Here is a 22,914-nt window from a genome sequence, read left to right as displayed (position 1 = left end):
GGACATTCAATCTCCTAGTAGGAGCAAAAGGCTTTAATCGAGGAAGACAAACTTTTCACTCTATATGAAAGAGGAGCTTATTGAAATCACTCCACAACAGAGATGAACGTCGGAAAAGCAGGACAATAGGTACTATGGAAGGGCCAACTGCAAACATAATCACCTGCAGAAAAACTATGTAGTGGGTTTAGTTGGGCAAGCAAAAGTTAATGAAGTATTCACAACACAATCAATAGATCAGGTTACCTTTTCTGGATTATATTACCAAAGAACTCAACTAGGTGCTTGAAACAAATATTCACCTTACGCTGTTCCTGTGTACATAATTTGAACTTGTAATCTGTTTAATACTTGCCAACTTTCAACGGCCAACATCTCATTAACACTCAATATTTTTTTGTAAATGCCTGTGTGATTATTGTTATTAGAAATCAAGTAATCTGTTTTTTATAAGATTCTTTCTAATTTCTATATTCATGTAAGATTAGCATTTCAAGAATTGCTATTATCAATGGTCTGTCTGTATGGAAATATAAATAGCTACAAAAGAAACCTTATTATTTTGAATTTATTTTCACTAGCTTTTAAGCAGGTGTTACTAATTTAGCTCGAAGAGACTTTATTAAACTGCAACTGTCTAACCACAGTCTTGCATATCCAAACCCTTCCTCTTGTGTGACAAGAAGCCATATAGAGATTAGGCCTAGAGGTCAAGGTTTATGGTAGGATGTCATCCTAGGGGCGACTAGATAAAAACAGCCAAACCCACAATTCTCCTGGTTAAATGTCAGCAGAAGAACTGACTATGTCTGTCCATAACCTGTACAGAGAGATTCTATAAGCCTATGGCAGCCTAAGAATTCTTCTGTAAAGAGGCCAATGTACAGTTGCTTAGAAATTAATTTTCTTTCCTTATTTTTCCATTCCATTCCCTGCATGGAATAGTTCAGAGATAGGAAAGACCTTTTGGGGGTTATGCAGTATGTGGGAGAGATAAGAAGTGGCATATTAGTGTAATAATGAGACTTAACGCCACAACCCAAACAAGGCTTACTCTTTTTATGCTTTAGGCCACTTTATCATCAATATCTTCTTTCTTTACTACTGCTTTGTTTTTTATATGCATATCTATTTTATAATTCTTGCATGAATGTATTTCAATGACTTTTAAGTATGGTCTGCTAGAATAATTATAGTATGGCTATGGTATAACATATAGTTTTAAGGAGTGATGCACACGAGTAAAAGGAATTCATCCCTGATGGTTCTGATGACCTTGCTAAGACAAGCAATGCTCTCAGCAGTTCATTTATGCCTCTCTAGCACTGTCCTAAAGCCTCATGGGAAATACTTATCTTGGCAAGAAGCACTACATATCCCTGCTCTCCGATGTTATCAGGAAACTCCGGTAACATCATAGAGGGATGAACCCACACTGACATGGATTAAGGTAGATTTGGGGGGATTACATCACAAGTTTAGGATCAGAAAAGCAAAAAAAAAAGAAGCCAGGAGGTCAGCCCTTACATAGATTTTGATGAAGTTATTCAACTTTCTAAGCACTTGGTACCTCTACAAATGCTGGGAAGCACTTAAATTAATCCTGTGAAAGTACACTTTAAGCTTCTGTTAAATGAACACTATTAACGCACCATTTCACATTTTTATTTTAATTCTTCACAAAGGGTTACAGGACCAGTAACATTTTTTTAAAAAATGGTGCTATAATGTAGTCCAGGGAAACTATTCTTTCCGTATTTCTGTCTGTGAAGGAAAGGTGCATTGTGGAGCAAATGGTCTAAGCTGCCTCTGATTATTTAAAATACATAAAGGATATAAAGTGTGGAAAGTATTTGCTTTGATAAGTCTAGCAGTGACATTTTTCCCCTTTAATTGTAATACAGAGCTGTTATTTAAATTGTGTGCAGAAGTGAAACAATGGTGAAATAACATTTCTGGTAAACTAGAAGATGCAATCGGTCATGTTTTCCCGATTTTATAAAGGTGTATACTTTAAATAGGAGAACATTTTCACTTTAGACCATCAAATCGTAAATTAACTTTTAAAATGATTGTGTTGCTTGTTGAATGTATATACAAAATTTTAATAATGTGTAACGGTCTTGCTAAATAGCTGCCTATATGATAAAAAACTAATTGTAAATGGGTTTTAGATATTACTTCCTTGCACTTGCAGGGACTTTCCTGTGTTTTGACTAGCCGCTACGTTAATACAAAATTGGATTCTCTTCTTTAAACTGACCATCACAATGTTTTTTATTTGGGATTGCAGTGCAATTTTAGAAAGGCTGTGCTCTGAGAAGCAATAGACATCAGTTGGAAAACATTGTATCTTGAGTACATTTATTGAACAAAATTACCCTTTAGATAACAGTCCTTGACTTTGAACAGAAATCCAATGTCATGACACATACAGTACAAAGACAACCTCTTTAGCTGAGTTCAACATCAAGCAAATCCTGGCTCAACTATGACACCCATCTGATCAATCTGAACATGGAGCCTGTGCATCTAGGTCAAGCATGGACAGCCTATACAGCCGGCTAAATTATTCAGTCTGTCAGCATCAAACTGAATAAATCGAAATCAATACTGATAAGGGAAATGATGATTTGCCCCATATGGTCTTCCAGTTTGGTCAGAAAAAGGAATAAAAGTAACCAACATCTGTAAGTAAATGGTTTAATATTTATTACTTATACTTGACTTAAAGGGCAACAAAAGTGAAAAAATAAATCAATCTCAGTAATAACACTTAGGGGCACATTTACTTAGGGTCGAATATCGAGGGTTAATTAACCCTCGATATTCGACCATTGAGTAAATATCGAAGTCGATGGATTTACCGCATTTCCTTCGTTCGTACGATCGAAGGAAAAATTGTTAGATCGAACGATTAAATCAGCCACTTTCTAAATATTCAGTGATAATAGTTGGCGGCCTGACTAAATTTCCATAAAGTCTCTGTAATGATAGGCTATGTCACCTGTCAATCATAAGAAGTGCCCAATCATGCCTGCACCTGCCACCAAAGACATTCCTGGACAGCAATCCATCAAATGGCCATTCTGCTTGTTACCACATGTTGTTAGATCTCAATGAGTTATGTATATATGAGAAAAGAAATTACAAGGAAGCCATTAGCAACCTTAGATTTGTCTAGATGATTCTCTTACCTTACTAAAATTGGAAGCCAATACTACATGATCTGCTTTAGAGGAAGGAAATCTTCGATATATCAATTTGTATTGCAAACTTTAACGACAATTTTTTATACATATATCAACATTTTGCAGTGTCAGTTTTAAGTGAAATAAACATGGTGAAGAAAAAAATAAAGAGAAAGCATGTGCAGGCTTAATTGTCCCTATGTGTTTAAAGTGTCCTAGCAATCATGTTTTATCTTTTAGGCATTCAAAAAGGTCTGTGATTGCAATGAGTGTATTTAAGTGTATTTATATATACATATATATATTTATACACACCTTTATTCAACATGAGCTCAGTATGGCTTGTTTTGGTTATACTTTGTGCCTACTATTTTAAGAAAGTACTGTTTCTTGCACAAGTAAACCAGAACAATGAATCAAAGATGCTTTCATTTTTCACTTGATCCCACCACTTTTGTTCTGAGCAATCAACGAGAGAATGAAAAGGTAGTTCATAAATTGCCATCTAAAACCCTTATTATGAACTTCACTTTATCTGTAAACCTGAGTCATAGACATCGACTAGGGAAAGAGAGGGACTTTTTTTGAGAGCTTTTTTTTCTATTGAAGTTAATTCTCTCTATTTCAGGGGGAGAGGTAGAAAGGATGAAAACAGAACAATTATCCATTAGTACTTTATAATGTTTTCTAATAAAAAAACAAACCGACTATATGGTATATTTCAAGAAAAAGAATAGGCAGAACATATTTTTTTGATTTGATTTATTTGCTTCATGCTGAACAGAGATAAATATCACCTCTATATAAATATGGCATTTTTTTTTTTAAGAAAAAGGATGTCAAATAGACCTCAGCATGTAATGATTCAAATTCTTTTATCAGATAGTTTGGGAGGTTGTAGTTCAGTAACTGCTGATAAAGAATGCTTGAAATTCCTGCAGAGTGAACAAATTCAAGTTATATTGGTTTATAATTAAATGATGTGTGTTGGTAACTATTTCCATGTCACATAATTTGTTCCTCGTGTAGCTCATCACAGCAGAAGTCAGTTAAGCACAAACATGTTTATCATGCAGGTGGAATGCCTCTAGCTTTGGAAATAAGTGCTTCTAGGGTAAAATGCATAATGCAGCTTTATTCTCCTCCTGCTTTTTTTCTGTGCAAAGTACACGAAGTCTCAAAACACATTGATTTAGCTTTAGATATGAGGCAGTTATTGACATGCCTTTAAGCAAAGAAAGAAAAGCATTGCATTCAGTCATCACTGACACGTTTGCCAGCTCAGGGCAGAAAAAGAAAATCTGTTTCTCTGTTATTATAGCACCGTAATTTCCATTTACAATTGTAAATGGATGTTCTACTTTGCTCTAAAAAATGTAGTTTCATCTCAGCCAATTCAGAAGCTGTAGATAATGGAACAGTGAGCGGCTTCTTTTAATGCGGCCTGGGAGATTTACAGTGATTGGTAACAAAAACTGCAGAAGGGAAGGGGAAAGTGGCAGGAGTCAAAGCAGGAACTGGTGCATACGAATACCTGTGGAGTCTGGTTTTTCCTACTGGCTGTTACACAAACTGCACTAGGTTACTGTAACTGGGACACCATGGAAATTCTCCTTATATAGTGGGCACAGAGTGAGAACATTATTACAGGTTAAAAAAAGACGATGGTATAAATTGCTTGTGTTACTAAGGCATGTTCCTGTATTATAAAGCATGTATGTTTATTTCCCAATTGAACAGTGCTGTGTAATGTGTTTGCATTTCATTAATAAATAATAACAATGAAAATAATTATAGAAATAAATAAAACACAAATTTTCAGCTCCCCGCAATTGCTCTCTCCAAAGAAAATTAGCGAAGATGGCTATCCTATTCCAATAGTAGGTTTATTGAAGCATACATAGGGACATTGTGGCAATGACAGTGCATATACACTTACGCTTTCATGCCTCTACACACTGGCACTTCCTTCCTTTTTAGCTCTGAGGAAGTGCCAGTGTGTAGAGGCAAGAAATGCGTAACCATATATGCACTGTCATTGCCACAATGTCAATAGGATAGCCGTCTTCACTAATTTTCTTCAGAGAGCACAATTTTGGGGGGGGGGGGTTAAAATTTAGTGTCAGAGTAACGAGAGTTGAAATCTCGGTGAGCTCTCACGAGTGCTGCTACTGGAGAGGAGATGTGCATCTACACCCCATTGTTTGGAGAGCTCCACTATTTCTACTTTTTGTACTAGAAATAAATAAGTACTGATTATGGATGCACCGAATCATTTCAATACTGACCCAAATCCAAACCCTAATATACATATGCAAATTAGGCCCGGAAGGGTGAAATTATGTGATTTTAAGGATTTGGTTCGACAAAGCACTGCCATTTGCCCAAATCTTGCTGTAAAAGGCCAAGTCCCAAACCAAATCCTGGATTCTGTGCATCCCTACTTATTACATAGCTATACCTTCTAACTGTCCCGTTTAAAGCGGGACAGTCCCACTTTTGACAGCTCAACCCGCAGTCCCGGCTTGCTACTGAAATGTCCCGACTTTCTCTTTGATCTCATGCACTGAACAGCCAGAAAAAAGATACAAAGTTTCTAACTTAATAGGCAAAAATTTCCAGAACAGCCACCAGGTGCACATAGATGCTTTTGCTACAATTTTGAGATAAGCAAATAAGTAATTGTAACTAATAAGATAAAAATGTCTCTTGGGAGTAGTTAAACCCACAGCTTAAAGGGCAATTCAACTTCATTAGCAAAACTGTAATGACTGTAAAAGAAAAAAACACAGAAATGTGTTCAAACTTTCATAACCTGCCAAAGTTTGTAAAATGAACATAGTAATTAGGGGGTGTGGCCACAAAAATTGGTGTGGTCCAAAAAGTTTTATCCCTCTTTCTATTTCCAAAATGTTGAGAGGTATGCAAATCTGTGTGAAGTCCTGTATGTTACACCATGTCTGTTCTGCCATTAGACTTTTGGCTTACAGATCTCTGTATATAGTTTGCCCTAGCAGGCATCGCTACAATTACAAGGTAATTCCTAATGTCCCAACGTAAACATGAGTGTCTTCACAGTCGCTGCTGTTGACCCTAATAGACTCACTTACTTGTATTTTTTGCATTCCTTATTTATTTAAAAAAAAAAAAAAAACTTTAGTGTCCATTAGTGTGCATTAATCACTTTCCTACAGCAAATATCCACTTCTTTTAAGGGTTAGATAAAACAGGTTGGGTTGTGATGCTCGTTAAAATGTCATTCTAGATAGCCTGTAGTTTGAACTACCAGTGACTGCAGAATGTTAAGGAGGGTTAAAAACTAATTTCAGCTAATTTAATCAATCCAGATAGGATGAGGCAAGATTCATTAGTTATCCTATCGACTAGGGGTGGGGATTTTGCAACAAATACAGCCCAAGGCAACATACAATTTTAATACAACCCTGATTGGGGTACAGATTTTTTTCTTCTGGTAGTACAGACCCTGGGGCCAGGAAAACTCATTACTGTATGCCCAGATGGTAATAAACAAGTAAATAATTCTCTATGCCATTACTTTGTATATGGAGAACAGCAGCAGTTCTTGTTAGGGGGTATTGCACAAAGTACAGTGAGAGAGTGGGAGGAATGGTACACGAGGTCAGTATATCTGGGGGAAGATTGTAGCCTGTGTGGTGATAATAGCACTGAGCAACAATCTCTGTTCTCTTTAATAATGTGACCAACAGCATGTGATCGGCTGCAGTCTAATGATTCATATGACTGGGTGAGACTGACAATTGTTCTGTGTAACAGAAGAACTCCCACACCCCATTCAACCCCCGGGTAGCATGTAACCACTTTGTTCTTATTAACACATATATAGACAAATGAAATATCATAACTTGGTAGTATTAAACAGTCAAACTGAGTTGGAATAAGCTGTCCCTATATCAGACACTTTCTTAGATGAGGACAGTGCCTGCAGTCTCACTCCCTTTGGGAATCAGAGTTCACCTCATACTTTCATATGCACAAAGCAAGGCTCATTATTCCTGCTAAGAGCATTGGAAAATGTCACAGCTCTTTAGCACAGAACAAACAGAACTCAGAAACCAAACGTAATTTAACCCACAAGGTCCTGGATGCTTAGTGGCACTGGCCCACTAAAAGAATGGCAGTGAAGTAAGAAGACTCTATTTCCAGTGTAAGCTAATAGGCAGGGTCAGGAGACATTCCTCTCTGTGTTGCTTATTTTTGCTTTATACCTCATTCCCTCGCAGCATGAAATTCCCTTCACTGATATTACTGAGAGCTGGGTTACAAAAATATCATAATGAATCCTGCACATTCAGCCTGCACACAAATAACTGTACTGCAGCACAAATCCTCCCATAGACGTAACACATGGAGGCGGCCAGCAAGTTATATATAGCATAGGGGAACTGCACACGGTATTGTTATTCATTTTGACTATTCCACTTACGAAAGATTTTGTTGTACAGCTTGACCATTCCTTAGCTGGTCTACATGTATTTTACATAACTGCTGCATTATGAATCATATCTGTCTACAGCTTGCCTTTCTAAACGGATTAGTCCTTTTTTTTTTTTTTTTCACTGATAATTTAATGACTGAAGTTCTCCTGCACTATACAATACTTTTACAACCGGAAATCAGGAGCAGTTATAAGCTAGTGGGTAAGAAATAAAGGAAAACAGAGAATTCAGCTATATATTACTTTACTAGTCTGCCATTTCAAGATCCATTTCAAAATCTAGCAAAAAATACTTTAAAAAAGTAATAAAAAATTACATTTATAAAGCACAGAAAAACAGGGAAATTGTCCCATTCTGCTTGCATATTTTTTGGAGGGCAGGCGGTTGTCTTTCAGGATGAAAGCAGAAATTGCCTTTTCTCTATATTTTAATCAAAGTCTTCCCCTCTGGCTCAGCAGCTGGGAGCCTGTGTTTAGGCCGCATTAACAGTTAGTTCTGCTTACAGCAGCAGAACAAGATAAATTATTGGTAAATAATTCAAAAGGCAACTGGAACAAATAAAAGCTCCAGAACAACTCTGGTTTTCCAGCGCATCAGTACAATCTCAGAACAACATTAAAACTGAAAGCTTGGCCCAATCAAAGAACCCTTCATTCTATTTCTTAGAAGCCTAATTCCCTGCTTCAATTTTTGCTTTAGAACATGATCTAACCTTATATTTCATTTTCAGCCCATAATTGCCTTTTGCTGCATCTGTCAGGATTTCCAACACCCACCAACCTTCACACTGCACAAAAAAAGTAATAATTTCTTTAGCCAGCAGAAAGGTTTTTCCCTCACCAAACACCACATACTACCCTTTATCATTTATTTTCTGTGACGTTACTTTCTGCCAGACAAACACGTGGCTGGAAAATATCACTGACCCTGGTCAAAATCATTTTTCCTGGCATTAGCTGATAAAAATGAAAGCGAAGAAAGATTAATAGCACCAGGGTAATGTTAAAATTACAGCAGGGCTTGGTCTTTGTTCAGCACAAAATGAAAAAACATTTGCAGGCAAGAGTACAGAACGCTGCTTTTACAATGATCGCTTTCATGAGGAGAAGATATTTCATGAACGGAGCAACAGGGGGAGCTGGTGAACTGAGAAACCAAAGGAGAAATTCGAATTCTGCAAAGGGAAATTGTTACATTAACAGACAAGTTGGCCTGAAAAGAACATGCTGTAACCTTCACAGGTATGCACCATCTTTTAGCAGAACTTTACATGGGACAATGTGACAACTACCATACTTTACTGTAATTTACTACAATTAGTCATTGAGAAGTTCTCAGCCCAGTCAGTTCCAAAGCTGAAGGCTGAGAGCATTAATACAGGTAATGGAACTGAGGTCATTTTCAATATCCTTGCAAATAAAATAAAGTGATATACAGTTTCTCATCTCATTCGAGTTAGAACCAATATATAAAATCCCATCTATAATGTATTATATTAAAGGGAATACAAACCCTAAAATAAACGCTTGCCTAATGAAAGAAAATAAAATTCTAACACCTTTCCAACATAAATTATTTAAATATATACTATACAGTTACATGCATTTTTGTAAATACATATACAAATAACATTTAATCCACTGTTAATTTTTAATTTAAGTATACTGGAAAGTAGCTCATTGTTACATTTTCTCTCATAATAAAAAACATGTGTGTGCATTTGTACTTGCTGCATTGACTGCTATCCAAATGGAAATTGCTTGCAACTTCTCTGGTGTTAGATTCAATTAGCCACAGCAGTTTAGTCTGTCAAATATTCTATACGTACTCTTAAAGGTGGCCATACACGGGCCGTGTATGGGGTCCCCCGACGGGCCTCCCCGATCGAGATCTGGCTGATTGGATGGGACAAAAAATCCTGTCGGATCGCGGCCGCATATGTTCGTTGATGCGGTCCCACGATCCGACCGCCCGTTCCCGTTCGTTAGGATCCGATCGTTGGGCCCTAGGTGGGCATATCGGAGAGAGATCCGCTCGTTTGCCGACATTGCCAAACGAGCGGATCTCTCCATGTATGGCCACCTTTAACAATCATGTGAGCTGAAGAATTCTAGCCTGAGAAAGACTACAGCTCCTAAGATACATTACCATCTGGTCATTTTTCATAGGCAGAACAGCAGAGGCACAATTAGAAGCCAACACTTAAAAAAATGACCAGGGGTAATGTGTGTGTGTATATAATACACAAAAGCTATGAATATCTTGTAAATGATATCCTTATAAACGGTGAGTTCTGATGTCATCAGTTATAAACGTTGAGTTCTGATGTCATTTCTGTCACATGATTCACTGAAACTTGTGTATTATAATAAATAAAGTACCCCCCAGTTGCAAAATATGAGGATATTAGAAGTTACCTCGGAGTTCCATGACCTGTATAAAAACACTCGGCCTTAGGCCTCGTGGTTTTATATGGTCATGAAACTCCTTGGTAATTTCTAATATCCTTATAATTTACAAAAGGGGGTACTTTATTCACTATACATACTACACGCGGCTTTCATTCGCATTAAAATTATTTTAACATCAGAAAGCACAGTCTTAGCAAATACAATTTACAGGCTAAAATGCAGGATGTGGTTAAGCAACTTTGACTGCTTTGTTTTACTGTACATTGTTATTAAAATCAGAAATATTGCAACCCTGTTGTTCTCGCTAAGCTTCACTCACATGCAAGTTATGACATAAATTTACTTAAACCTCCTCTCTGCATGTACTACACCAACAACCCCCCACCCCTCACCACCACCCACCACCACCAACAGACAGCTCTCCACTGTGTTGACATTGCCAGCATCCACTGCCTAAAGGTGCCCATACAATATTACATCCGCTTGTTTGGCAAAGTCACCAAACTAGCGAATCTTAACCCAATATGCCCACTAATGGCTGAGAGATTAGGTGAATCCAAATCGGTTTTATGGACCGGTATGGGCAGCTTTAATCTGCCCGTGTATGGCCACCTTTAGATGAGACTTTTGTACCACTCACACCCAGGAGTGGCCCTATAAACTAAGCCACAATGGTGAACTGTTTGCATTCCTGCACTCTCAAGCAATGATCTTTAGGGATGTAGCGAACTGCCGATTTGGTGTTCGCGAACGCCGTTCGCGAACACCGGCAAAAAATGAGAACGTTCTCGAACAGTTCGCGAACTTCGAACACCCGCTAAAATCGTTCGAATCGAACGATCGAAGCATTCGATCGAATGCTTTTCATTCGATCGAATGCTTACAATCGTTCGAACGAATGGAAATCGTTCGATTTTTAGCGGTCGAAGGAATTCGAATGGTCGAATGGTCGAACGATTTGTATTCGAATCGAACGCGAACTCAAAATGCGAACGTCGCGCGACGTTCGCGAACATTCGGCGGACGCGAACGGTCGAAGTTCGCGCGAACAAGTTCGCCGGCGAACAGTTCGCTACATCCCTAATGATCTTTAAAATAACTATTGGAGCTGATGAACCCTGGCATGCCTCTCTAAAGGGTTAACCCTTGAAGGCCTGTAACTAGAGATGTCGCGAACTGTTCGCCGGCGAACTTGTTCGCGCGAACATCGGGTGTTCGCGCTCGCCGGAAGTTCGCGAACGTCGCGCGACGTTCGCCATTTTGGGTTCGCCATTGTTGGCGCTTTTTTTTGCCCTCTCACCCCAGACCAGCAGGTACATGGCAGCCAATCAGGAAGCTCTCCCCTGGACCACTCCCCTTCCCTATAAAAACCGAAGCCCTGCAGCGTTTTTTCACTCTGCCTGTGTGTGCTGAAGAGATAGTGTAGGGAGAGAGCTGCTGCCTGTTAGTGATTTCAGGGACAGTTGAAAGTTTGCTGGCTAGTAATCGTTTTGATACTGCTCTGTTATTGTAGGGACAGAAGTCTGCAGGGGTTTGAGGGACATTTAAGCTTAGGTAGCTTTGCTGGCTAGTAATCTACCTTCTACTGCAGTGCTCTGTATGTAGCTGCAGTGGGCAGCTGTCCTGCTTCAGATCTCATCTGCTGACTGCTGCAATAACAGTAGTCCTTGTAAGGACTGCTTTTATTTATTTTTTTGTTGTTTTACTACTACTACTACTACTACTACTACTACTACTACTACTACTATAAGAGCCCAGTGCTATTAGTCTAGCAGTGTTGGGGAGTGGGACTGGTGTCCCTGAAATCACTAACAGCTCTCCCCCTACACTATCTCTTCCAAGCACACACAGGCAGATTTTTCAGATACATTTTTGCCCTTGATCCCCCTCTGGCATGCCACTGTCCAGGTCGTTGCACCCTTTAAACAACTTTAAAATCATTTTTCTGGCCAGAAATGTCTTTTCTAGATGTTAAAGTTCGCCTTCCCATTGAAGTCTATGGGGTTCGCGAACCGTTCGCGAACCGCTCGCATTTTTGCGCAAGTTCGCGAATATGTTCGCGAACTTTTTTTCCGACGTTCGCTACATCCCTACCTGTAACTCATTACCACTGATCGCTTTGAGGTCCATGAGATAAACCCTCAATTACTGATAAATTGTAATCCAGTCCCTCTAGAAGTATTTTATGGTGCCTAATAGATTCCAGATTTGTTCAGAGTTTATCGCACTGAAGCTAATCACAGATGTATCCTTAGCAACACATCCCACTGACAGTTGTTTAAACAAAAAGATCCATTAAATCTTTGTTTCATTTAGTCTATAATGCCCCCTATGCTTTCTCTCTTTTATTTCTAATTTCATTATTAGACTAAACGTGCAAGAGAAGCTTTTTCTTAAAAGGTAAAAATTGGCAATATATATTGCAGGATATATGATTAACGAGCCAGTTAAGGCCCTGACTTGCGAGAGTATAACGGACATCTCATCTTTTCCAAGGTTTGGGATTTATTATTAGGGCTGTACAAATATTTGCTGTGGTAACCATTAAATTGCAATTGCATTTCTGTAAATAAAAAAAATATGAACTGCTCTTTGCAACTGATTCAATCAGTCTTTTGCAAAGCCTTTAACTGTCCAAACAGTGGGGCAATATCTTATAAATGCCAGGGCTGGATCCATATGGATGACCTGGTTTGTTGTAAATATAAATATATATATATATATGTGTGTGTGTGTGTATATATATAATAAGAATTGGCACATCAATTTTGCCTGTTCCTATATATTGACAAAATAGCTATAGTCTCTAAATAAATGACTTAGTGCAGTTGTTTCAGTAATGCCAATTCTGTAAAATAAAACTTTTAGGCTTACAGCAAAGCTGACCTTTTAAAATGGAGGGAAAAATCACAGTGAACATACTCTTTTTGTTATGTATAAGAATCAACGTATTTGACAACCATATAGCGATCATTTCAGTACAAGCCAAGTCATGCGTTTGAGTAAGAATCGCACCTTCGTCCAACTTGTGGAAACAAATATGGACAGACTTTTTGAAGGGCTCATGTATTATCCTATTTACCTTCCTCACAGGGCAAAATCATATTTCTGATCTGCCATCTAATTCCCAGAGTGACTGGATGTCGTTAAAATATTGGTAAAATTTTGAACATCGAACATGAAGCTGAATAAATATTTATTACTGAAGAGGGATTTAAGATGATTGTTAAGACAGAAATAAAAAAAAATCCTAATTATTAGATTATTGTTATGTTTTTCAGTCTTTTCCCTCCTAATGAAATTTCCCTTGATGGAAATGCAGTGATGGCCCTCTATGCAGTTAGCTCTGATTAATATACACATTGCTACTGGATCTGCTCTGTGCTCATCCCTTCCTTCCAAATTTATGATGCATTAGGAATCCTAACATATAATGAGGACAAATCGGCTGCCTGTATAAGATAAAATGTGAAGCTCTGGAAGGAGAAAATTAAAGCACAGAGTGGAAGAAATGTTAAATGGAACTGAAAGGAGCTGACAATGTTCTGTACAGAACAATCAGTCCTTCAGGTAATAAAGGCCCCTGTCTCTCCAATAAAGGCAACATATAAATTTAAGATGTCTAACTTGTGGCCCTCCAGCTACTGCGGGTTTAAAATTCCAGACTTTCAAGATTTTTTTTTCTTTAATATCTTAGCAAATGGTAGCTAAAAGCTTGCAATTTTGTCCAAAAAAAAATTGGGTCATAAATCACATGCAGTTATAGTGCAACCCCCCCCCCATGGATAATCTGCTCCAATATAAAACTCTAATCAAGGTAAGTGCTCCAAATTAGGTGTACATTGTACACATGCAATCTTGTATTAAATCAAAACTCTGTATAGCTACATTAAGCTCTGACAATTCTGTTTGTATCACTTTCTCCCCCTATAGCCATAGTTCTCTCTTTGGCTTTTCACTTTTCCTCTCACATTGTTCTGCAGAGCAATATAAATGGGCCAGGAAAATGACTGGGAGCCAAAACACATCTACAGCTGAATGAATACTTCCTGGCCTGATTCAGAAATCTATTAAATTCTGTACAGCTACCATAACCTTCTGCAGCTTTCTTTCACATACCCTGGATAGAGCTATAATTATAGATCTATATATAAATATATATAAATTATATATAAAATATATTTATATATAAATATGCATTTATATAGTCGTAGTTATTGAGGGGCAAAAATAATGATATTTTCATAAAAATGTGACTTGCATCTTAAAAAAGATATACCAGTAAATATATGAGAAATAAACTCACCATCACTATGTAGTACTTAGATCCCAGAGGCCAGGAAACTGCAGGACAGAGATCACATGCCCCACTATTGAAAGTGAGAGAAGAAGCTGCAGAGGAACAGCAAACTTGCTACTTTGTAGTACAAAAGGAAGTGTCTGAGCTAGCACACTCTTTATTAGAAGGAGTTATGAATCCAGCCGAAAGGCAGCCTGTCATTTACATTGGGCTTCATAAGAACTCTATTAACCAGATTACACTTTTCCAACAAAAGCTACATTTCAAAGTCCCTGACATGACCTTTGCTCGGCAGTTTTTCTTTCCCGCAGTCCTCATAATCAGCCTTTAGAATGCACTGCACTTACATAAAATGGATCTAAAACACAAATTCCCTTCAAACTCAGGACAATCGATGCCATCTTTAAAATGGAAACTAGAGGTAAAATCCATATGGATTTAATATTTTATATTAAATAATGTATATTTTTCTTTTAGCAATCCCAAAAACACAATTTCAGGCTGCTACAAAGCTGAAATATATTAGACACATTTCCCCCCTAGCAAGTGCATTTACATATATTTGTTTTTTGCAAGTGCTAATGAATATGAAAAGATTTTTACTATATCAAGTATTTTTAAAATTAAAGTAACAGTAAAGCATTAAGAGTACTTACTTTCACCCATACTTAAGTGAAAAGTCAAAGAACTGGTTAGACAAGAGAGTGTACTTTTAGTAGTTGTGCTGCTTATAACTGAGGGAATATTTCTGTAAACTTGAAAGAATTCTACAAATGTTCACCTTCTCTATAGGATAACAGTGCATTGTTTGCTGCTTATATGACAAGATAGAAGACTTTTCATGCTCAACCAATTTAAACAGCATATGGGTTTCACATACTGAGCCAAATCCAATGTAATGAGAAGAACTATTGTCATGAAAATGTATGAGGAAGTCTAGAATTAAGAGAGAGAATTTTTCTCCGCAAATTGAATTTGACCAACTGTATTTTTTAAATTCTATAAAGCTGTAAAACTTAGATCAATGCAACAAAAAATGTACATTTACTATTTATTCAATTAAATAGCGCCCTTCCACCCTTCAACTCAGAGAAAGACCAACTTGCGGCCTTCCGTGTATTGTTCAGTTACAACTCCCAGCATCCTTTGACTACTGTGGATGCTAAGCGTTTTAGTTTATTAACAGTTTAAGGCCATGCCCCCTTTTTTAACTCTGCTCACTTGGCACTCTGCAATAATTATATTTAATGTATTTCTCTAACAAAGCAATGCAAGGTAAACTATCACAAAGCCTATTCCATGCGATAATATACAGTATTTCTGTTACCGCTCATTCAAATAAAACACCTCTTTTACACCAAATTAGGGCGTTAGATCCTTGTAGGAGCCTGCAATAAACTTGCTACCTCCTTGAACAGCTACATTTTCTTACACAGGAACAAGGGGGATCAGATAGGTAATGTAAACACATCAGGCAAACACTTTGATGGCAAAATTATACGTAGCATGCAGAGCCAATATTATGAAAGATGTAATAAAAGATTTAATTTCTGGTGTCAGGATCTCTTTATTTCCTGGACCTGATATGTTCTCTGTGATCTAAATAAATGTAAATAAAATAATGCATTTTTCTATTTATAAATAATGCACGTTAAGAAAAAAATAGACATATTGTAGCTAGTGGAGTTGTCCCTGTTCACTTGTTTCTCGTTTACTCTAGTCTGTATGTTTCTGGTGTCAATAGGCAAATCTTTGGGATTCCACATAGAGGTGACAAGGGAAAAACCTATTTTGAAAAACATGAAGCTATTGCCAATATGTATCATTAGAAAACACACTCCCATAAAAGCAGAAAACAATAATTGCTTTCCAGGATTTTCTCCTGACACTGGGGGTCATTTATCAACACTGGGCAAATTTGCCCATGGGCAGTAACCCATGGCAACCAATCAAATTGCTGCATTCATTATTCTACTTGCAGCTGGCTTTAAAAAGCTAACCACAGATTGGTTGCTATAGGTAACTGCCCATGGGCAAATTTGCCCAGTGTTGATAAATTAGCCCCAAGTTGTGTCATTTCCCTTCAAGGGTTTACAACACACTTTCCTGAGAAGTATAAGTTGACGCTGTACAAATAACATTCTCTGCCTCAGAGTTCAATCTGTTTAATATGTTTTGGGGCCCAAGAAAGAAACGTCATGTTTTGCCCTGGTCAAACAACAAGCAATGTCTATTGTTCTTGGATGTACTGATGCCTTGACCAAACTGTTATATCATGACACTACTGTGCTAAATGTGCAGCCGTTAGGCCGCTCTGTGCTTACCCCCCACTCAGTTGCACCCTGGGCACTGACTACCCCCCCCCTGTTATAATTTTGTGCTAAGTGCAACTAATGTCTCTGTCACAGTAATGCCAAATGCAACTCTAGTGATAAAAAACACAATAGACTAATCTAATGTCTAAACCAATTGATAATAGCTTTAAAACCTAAGACAAATCTATACAACCTAGTAAATAATGTATTCCGATTTCACATAGATTTGAATCTTGAAATTAAGTGCTTTCATTTTAAGGCAATATATAGACTGTTTTTAAACCATATAAATATAGAGAGAGGAAGAAAGAGAGAGTAGAATGTGTAATTTGTCCAGGATTAATAAAAAAACATACAAATTCTGGTTACCAAGCGAGAACTTGGCGTCTCTTAAGTGCATTTTTCCATAGCCCTGAAAAACAATGAGTGCACAGTCCTTGCAGATAGAGGTCAGTAATGGACTGAATTTGAATCAACTCAGTACAAACTGCTCAGTCAAGAAACAGCTTTAACTAGCTTTGCAAGAGAGAAACACAAGAGCTGGAGAAATATATTTCTGCTTCCCAGTTGGGCAAAAATGGGATTATGAAAATCAAATTTAGTCTTTTTTTGATCACTTGCATAAACTGTTCCAGCTCTTCAAAGTGAACAAAAAAAATATGTGCAGTTAACTCAAAGAATAATCTTTTCTACTAACCAGCTGAACTAACTGAACTTTGCACACATATCTTAAATAAGTGAGTTTTTAAGACAATGAACCTTATCATGGATTTACATCTAAGTGTACAGGTTTTGTTAGTGCCTTGAGGATAATGCGACTGAAATGTATTTTATCATTTTCATTTTTCAGAAACCTTTCATGTTCTAAAACTAACAATGGGGAGTCTTGGCAGCAGCAGGACTGGATCTTGCATTCACACAACCCCGAATGTTATTGGTAAACACAACAAGGATGTGCCATTAAGGCTAATTTATTTCGTTTCGGCTTTCTGATTCTCTCTTGGGCCCTGTGTCTGCATAATTTCCATAGCACACTGTTAGTAAATGCACAAATGTATGCAAATAATTCAGCTTCTGCCACTATATAAACACTCAGACACACACATACCCATAAACCACTTGAAAAGCTACCTATAAACCCACAAAAGAAATCTATATCTGCTCATATATGATTAGTTGAATATATTTATATATACATATGTAATATATCTTCATTCTCTAGGCAGCTGCACTCGCATTTTGATCCATGCACTTGCCTGAGTGTTGGATAAAAGTATTGGCCTCTTCTCCAGAGATGAAGGCAGGATGCTCAGAACTTCTCACACCAGACTACATTTTATTGGGAAGTGACCACCATTTAAGAGTTTGCTTAAACTTTGCAAGCGTAATGACTCCACCCAGTTTTTTTTTCTGTTCTAGGTATCATAAACGGAAATTGATTCCATTTAAAACCATCCCACCTCCCCAAAAAGAAGAAAAGAAAAATGGAGGAGGGAGGACAGAAGATTGGTATTCTCCAATACAAGCTAGGCAAGACAAAAGCTATTCTTACACAAAAGCATATTTCAAACACACTTAAGATCTGGCTTCTCGTTTTTATGACAAACATAATACAAAACTACGCCATCCTTATAAGGCACATACACCTTTCACAGAAAACTATAAAAATTGTGAAATTTATAGGCCTCTGACACCGAGGTTACTGAACCTACTGGAGTCAGAGATTTAAGGGTATAAGTCACATGCCCTAAACCAACAGCCCATCCATCATATTAAAAATACGTTCATGATTATTTTATACATTCTTCCAAACTAAGGCTTTTCAGATACCAAGTCCTGTTGTTAAGATGCCACAGAAAGGCTGAAATGTAACTGAATGTTAATGATACCCTTTACCAAAGTTGACTGGCATGCAAAGCATTTGCCATTGACGGAGATCAGTTTTGTAAACCCCCGACTCCCTTCCAAGAGAACATGAAGATCAATTATGCATCTCAGTGGGATTTTGTGGCATTCAACATAAATGCTCATTTTCTATAAAGCTCACCCACATTCTATTCATTCCTATGGGATTTATAGAACGGTATCAAATGGTGAGTTCTAACTTTCATTCATTGATAAATACAATCCTAACAATCCCATAGGAATGAATAGAAAGTGGGTGAGTTTTTATTTATTAAAATCTAAACTCCCATTTTGATAAATCTGCCCCTTAATGTTGTTGAAAATCACCTTTAGACGGATTCAAGTTTTTCTGCATTATAACCTCCCTAGCTGAATATTTGTACTGCAGTCCTCTCCCACATCTCTCTATAACCAAAGGAAATACTGAAATGCCTCATCTGTATGTGAATGAATGCAGCACTCTGTCTGCACACAGGGGTTAACAGCAGTAAATCGCTTCCCAGCTTCAGACAGGGAGAAGACGGCCCTCTGCCTCATAACCCATAATACTGTAATCTCTTCAATTTGTACTACTTAAATATAATGTGAATATCAGCCTTAAATGGAGAATGCAAGAATTTTGCTACCGCTGGATACAGTTAAGGCGATAATGACCCATATGGCGTTCAATTATACGGCCGTTTGCTGGGCAACAGAAGGAAGTTAGACCTTGTGCAACTCAGATTATGCAGAAGATTTCTCCAGTAGTAAAAATGCTTCACTGGCAATGTAAAAGTTGCCATTTGGAGAACACTCTGCTGGCGGTCTTTAAAATTAGATCAGTGACGTGTTTTATTCAAGAAGAATTGCTTTGTAAAATGTGAAAACATGCAAACAGTGGCCAGAGACCTTGTTAAATGTCCCCTGAGAATCCAGCAGCCAAGGTACACTCTATGGTGAGATGGGCTCATACACAGGCCACTACTGCATGCACTACTCTGACACATGCAAATGAGAGTGTGCGGGCGTGAAGTTACAAGAGTCTATATTTATGTTTTACTAAGGATATAGCTAAAGATGGCTAATTAAACAGGACAGGCTCCAAAGGGTTTCTTTGCCAGGCATTCAACAGAAAAGCTTTGCTTGCCAACAGATAAGCAGGCACGGTGTGAGTTAAGGCAGCCTTTCAATAGAATCTGTATTGAGAGCTCTGAGACAGTCGAATAAATCAGCCCAGTGCTGGAGAGGTGAAAAGAGCATTTTACACAAGTCTTGGCTTGTGTTATTGGTAATATTTGGATCTGTTCTGCATAAATGAAAAGCTGGTTTGTGCTATTGTATTTCTTTGTGCGTGTGTGTGTATATATATATATATATATATATATATATATATATTATATACATCTTGGCAAAGGTTTTAGACTATAAACCGAAACTTTGATGTACTGTTTTTGCTAATGTGCTAAATAAAATCTTTAAATAATTAAAATGGAGTGTGTTTAAACACTGTTCCTCTATATATATATATATAGCTCTACCTTTTTAACCACAATTCTCATTATGACACAGCAATTAGTATTTATTCTGTATTTAAATATATGTTTGTTGCTAGCAGGACACTGTCCCCCATATGTCCCCCCTTTACAATAAGAATATTAAGATGAATAAGTAATGTAAAAGGTAACAGCTGTGTGATTGTATGTGTTGCATGCCATACTTTCGAGATAGCATGCTATTAATGTATTCCTACAGCCCAGGATCAACTGATCATCATACTATGTTGATGTACCTACATCCTAATCATGTAGTCCAACCATCTCCCTCCCTAATAATCTGCCACTTTCACACACTGATCTCCTTCAGAAAGATCACTGCACCCCTTTAACATTAGCAATCACTGTGTTCTGAAGAGAAGAGTTGTTGTTGCCCAGACTGCTCCCCTACTGCGAATCATATGTACTCCTCACACTGTTCCACACTGAACAAACAACACAACTTCACTAAGCAATTCCTCCCTCCCAGATACAATAACATTCTTATTCACCAGACATGCTTGACATTACTTAGTTATATTTTCTAAAAGCCCTGTGCTCTCTCATACCCTTGAAATCCTCCACATTTTGTACCCTCCACATAGAAATCTTGCTTCAGCATCTATATTCCTCTATGTTACTCTTATTCTTATGTGAGCAGTTTTATATTAGTTGCCTCCCAACCCATGTATTTTCTCCAAAAGGAAACTGCAACTATCCTTGTCTTCAGTAATAGCATTTCTTCACCCCATCTCCCAACTGACACTGTTAATGCACCCACTGACCCATTTCCCTCCTGTTATGTATCCCACCGGCCCATTTTCACCTAGTTACACTGATTAAGTACTGAAATCACACATTCATGCTTAATGGTCATCCACCCCCACTGGACCAGGCTTGCACCCCCAGTTACATTAATTATGTAATCTAAAGGCCCATGGCCCCCAGTAATACTACTTATGAACCTCAATTATCCATTCACACAAAGTTTATGCAGCTTATGCGCTCCATCAGTCCATTCTCTCCCATTAACATGTTCCACTGGTAATGATTACGCACCCAACTAGCACACTCTCCCCTAGTGAAACTGTTAATGCACCCCCAGTGACAAATTCTCCCCTGGTCATACTATTCATGTTCTATGGGCATAATCTCCCTAGTGACTCTTTTTATGAACCCAATTAACTGCCACTATTTAACCACCCCTTTGGCTCACACCCCACATTGTTGATGCATAACATCAATACATTCTCCCCACTGACACTGATTATGTAGTTCTCCCTAACTGGGACTATTTAAGAACCCCAGTGGTACATGATTGTCCAGTAGCCAAGATTCTACTTTCCAGTGGTACATAAGACCGAGGACCACAACACAATAGTGTCCACTCACACTTGCCAATGGCCCATTCTCACCAAGATATTAATTGGTTTAGGGTTCAAGGCTCCCCACTCCACCATGGCTTGTATGCTTGTATGTCAAACATGTACACACCAGTGGTACATTCCCAAAGGCAACATTGTCCTACCCAGAAAGACATATTCTTTCAGAAGAACAAAGTATATCTCCTATCTATCATCTATGGCACATTTCCCATGGGCGTCAAATGAAACTCCCAGGTGGTACATTCTCCCCAGCCCTGCCAAAGATTCTTCCCTCCAATGGTTTATTCCCACCTTCTGCCAATGAACCCCACTAGTGTTCCCACAGTTGCGCAGAATTGCACCCAGAGAGACATATGTCATTCCGTACCTGACTGGGGCTCTCTTTCCTCTTCTGCTTTCAGCATAATCCCCAATTCGGATCCTCTCACCAAACAACCAAAATACATGAATTGAAATTCCAATAAAACTTTGAAGGTCCTTGAGTTGTTTTTCATGGGCGCTATCCAGATGTAAGAAGAAGAAGAAGAGCGCCCGGTTGATCGCATCCCAGGCAGCCGGGAGTCAGAGCGTTCACCCCCGCAGGCTCGTGTTGTTTCCCGCGGGGGGTGACCAGATGCAGCCCCAAAGCCCTAGCACAGGGGGGCATCTTGCTCGCCGCCTCTCGTCCGCCTCAACAGACACGAGTGGGACATATCCGCGCCCCTGATCCACGCAATGACACACACACGGGGTAACCAGGTCGCCTGTTGGTTTTAATCCCAAAGGTTAGAGATTCCTGGATCCCAGATCTACTTTTACCCAGAGCAATTCAATGGATCCCACTGTGTCCACAAAGAGAACTTACTGGATCCCAGTCCAGCTCCCTGCTAGGAGGCTCCGTTCAGAAAGTGTAGGTGCCCCTAATCCCTCTGGGCGCTCTCAAGGAGCTGCTCTCTGGCTGCTGCTCGCACTGCACTGACGGAGACGATCGTGTGTCTGTCCCAACAAGTCGTGTGATCGCAGCACAGATTAGCCCAGCCTCACACTGCCTCCCGCTCCCTGGTCCTGCCTCCCAAATCCCCGCCGCGCTCACCACTGCAGACATTAAAAGGTTCGGGGCGTGGCTATGCAAATGAGCACATGGAATGTGTCACTTCTTTAAATTCTGGCTGACCCGGCAGTGAGCGACGCCTGCTATCTGTCTGATGTACGGCTCTACCTGCTGCCGCTGCTGCTGCTGCTCTCCCACCGCGTCTCACACTTGTCACTGGATCCAACAGGGACACCAGTACCGCCCTCCATCCTCATATACATTACTCTCTCCCTCCATCCTCATATACATTACTCTCTCCCTCCATCCTCATGTAGATTACTCTCTCCCTCATCCTCATATACATTACTCTCTCCCTCAAACCTCATGTAGATTACTCTCTCCCTCA

General features: G+C 38.6%; 1 protein-coding gene across 1 annotated transcript in view; it reads right to left on the bottom strand.

Annotated features, from left to right (window-relative positions):
* The window catches only part of flrt2.L (fibronectin leucine rich transmembrane protein 2 L homeolog), a 44,839-nt gene extending 22,240 nt beyond the window's left edge, over positions 1 to 22,599 (bottom strand). The window contains exon 1 of the mRNA XM_018230387.2: positions 21,864 to 22,599. The gene's annotated coding sequence lies outside the window, so the exon portion shown is untranslated. The remainder of the gene's footprint in view (positions 1 to 21,863) is intronic.
* Positions 22,600 to 22,914: the final 315 nt, after the last annotated feature.

Source organism: Xenopus laevis, chromosome 8L, assembly GCF_017654675.1.
Source record: "Xenopus laevis strain J_2021 chromosome 8L, Xenopus_laevis_v10.1, whole genome shotgun sequence".
In the NCBI taxonomy this organism is placed as follows: Eukaryota; Metazoa; Chordata; class Amphibia; order Anura; family Pipidae; genus Xenopus; species Xenopus laevis.
The sequence above is the reverse complement of the archived record's forward strand: the minus strand, read 5'-3'. Positions and strand labels throughout refer to the sequence as shown.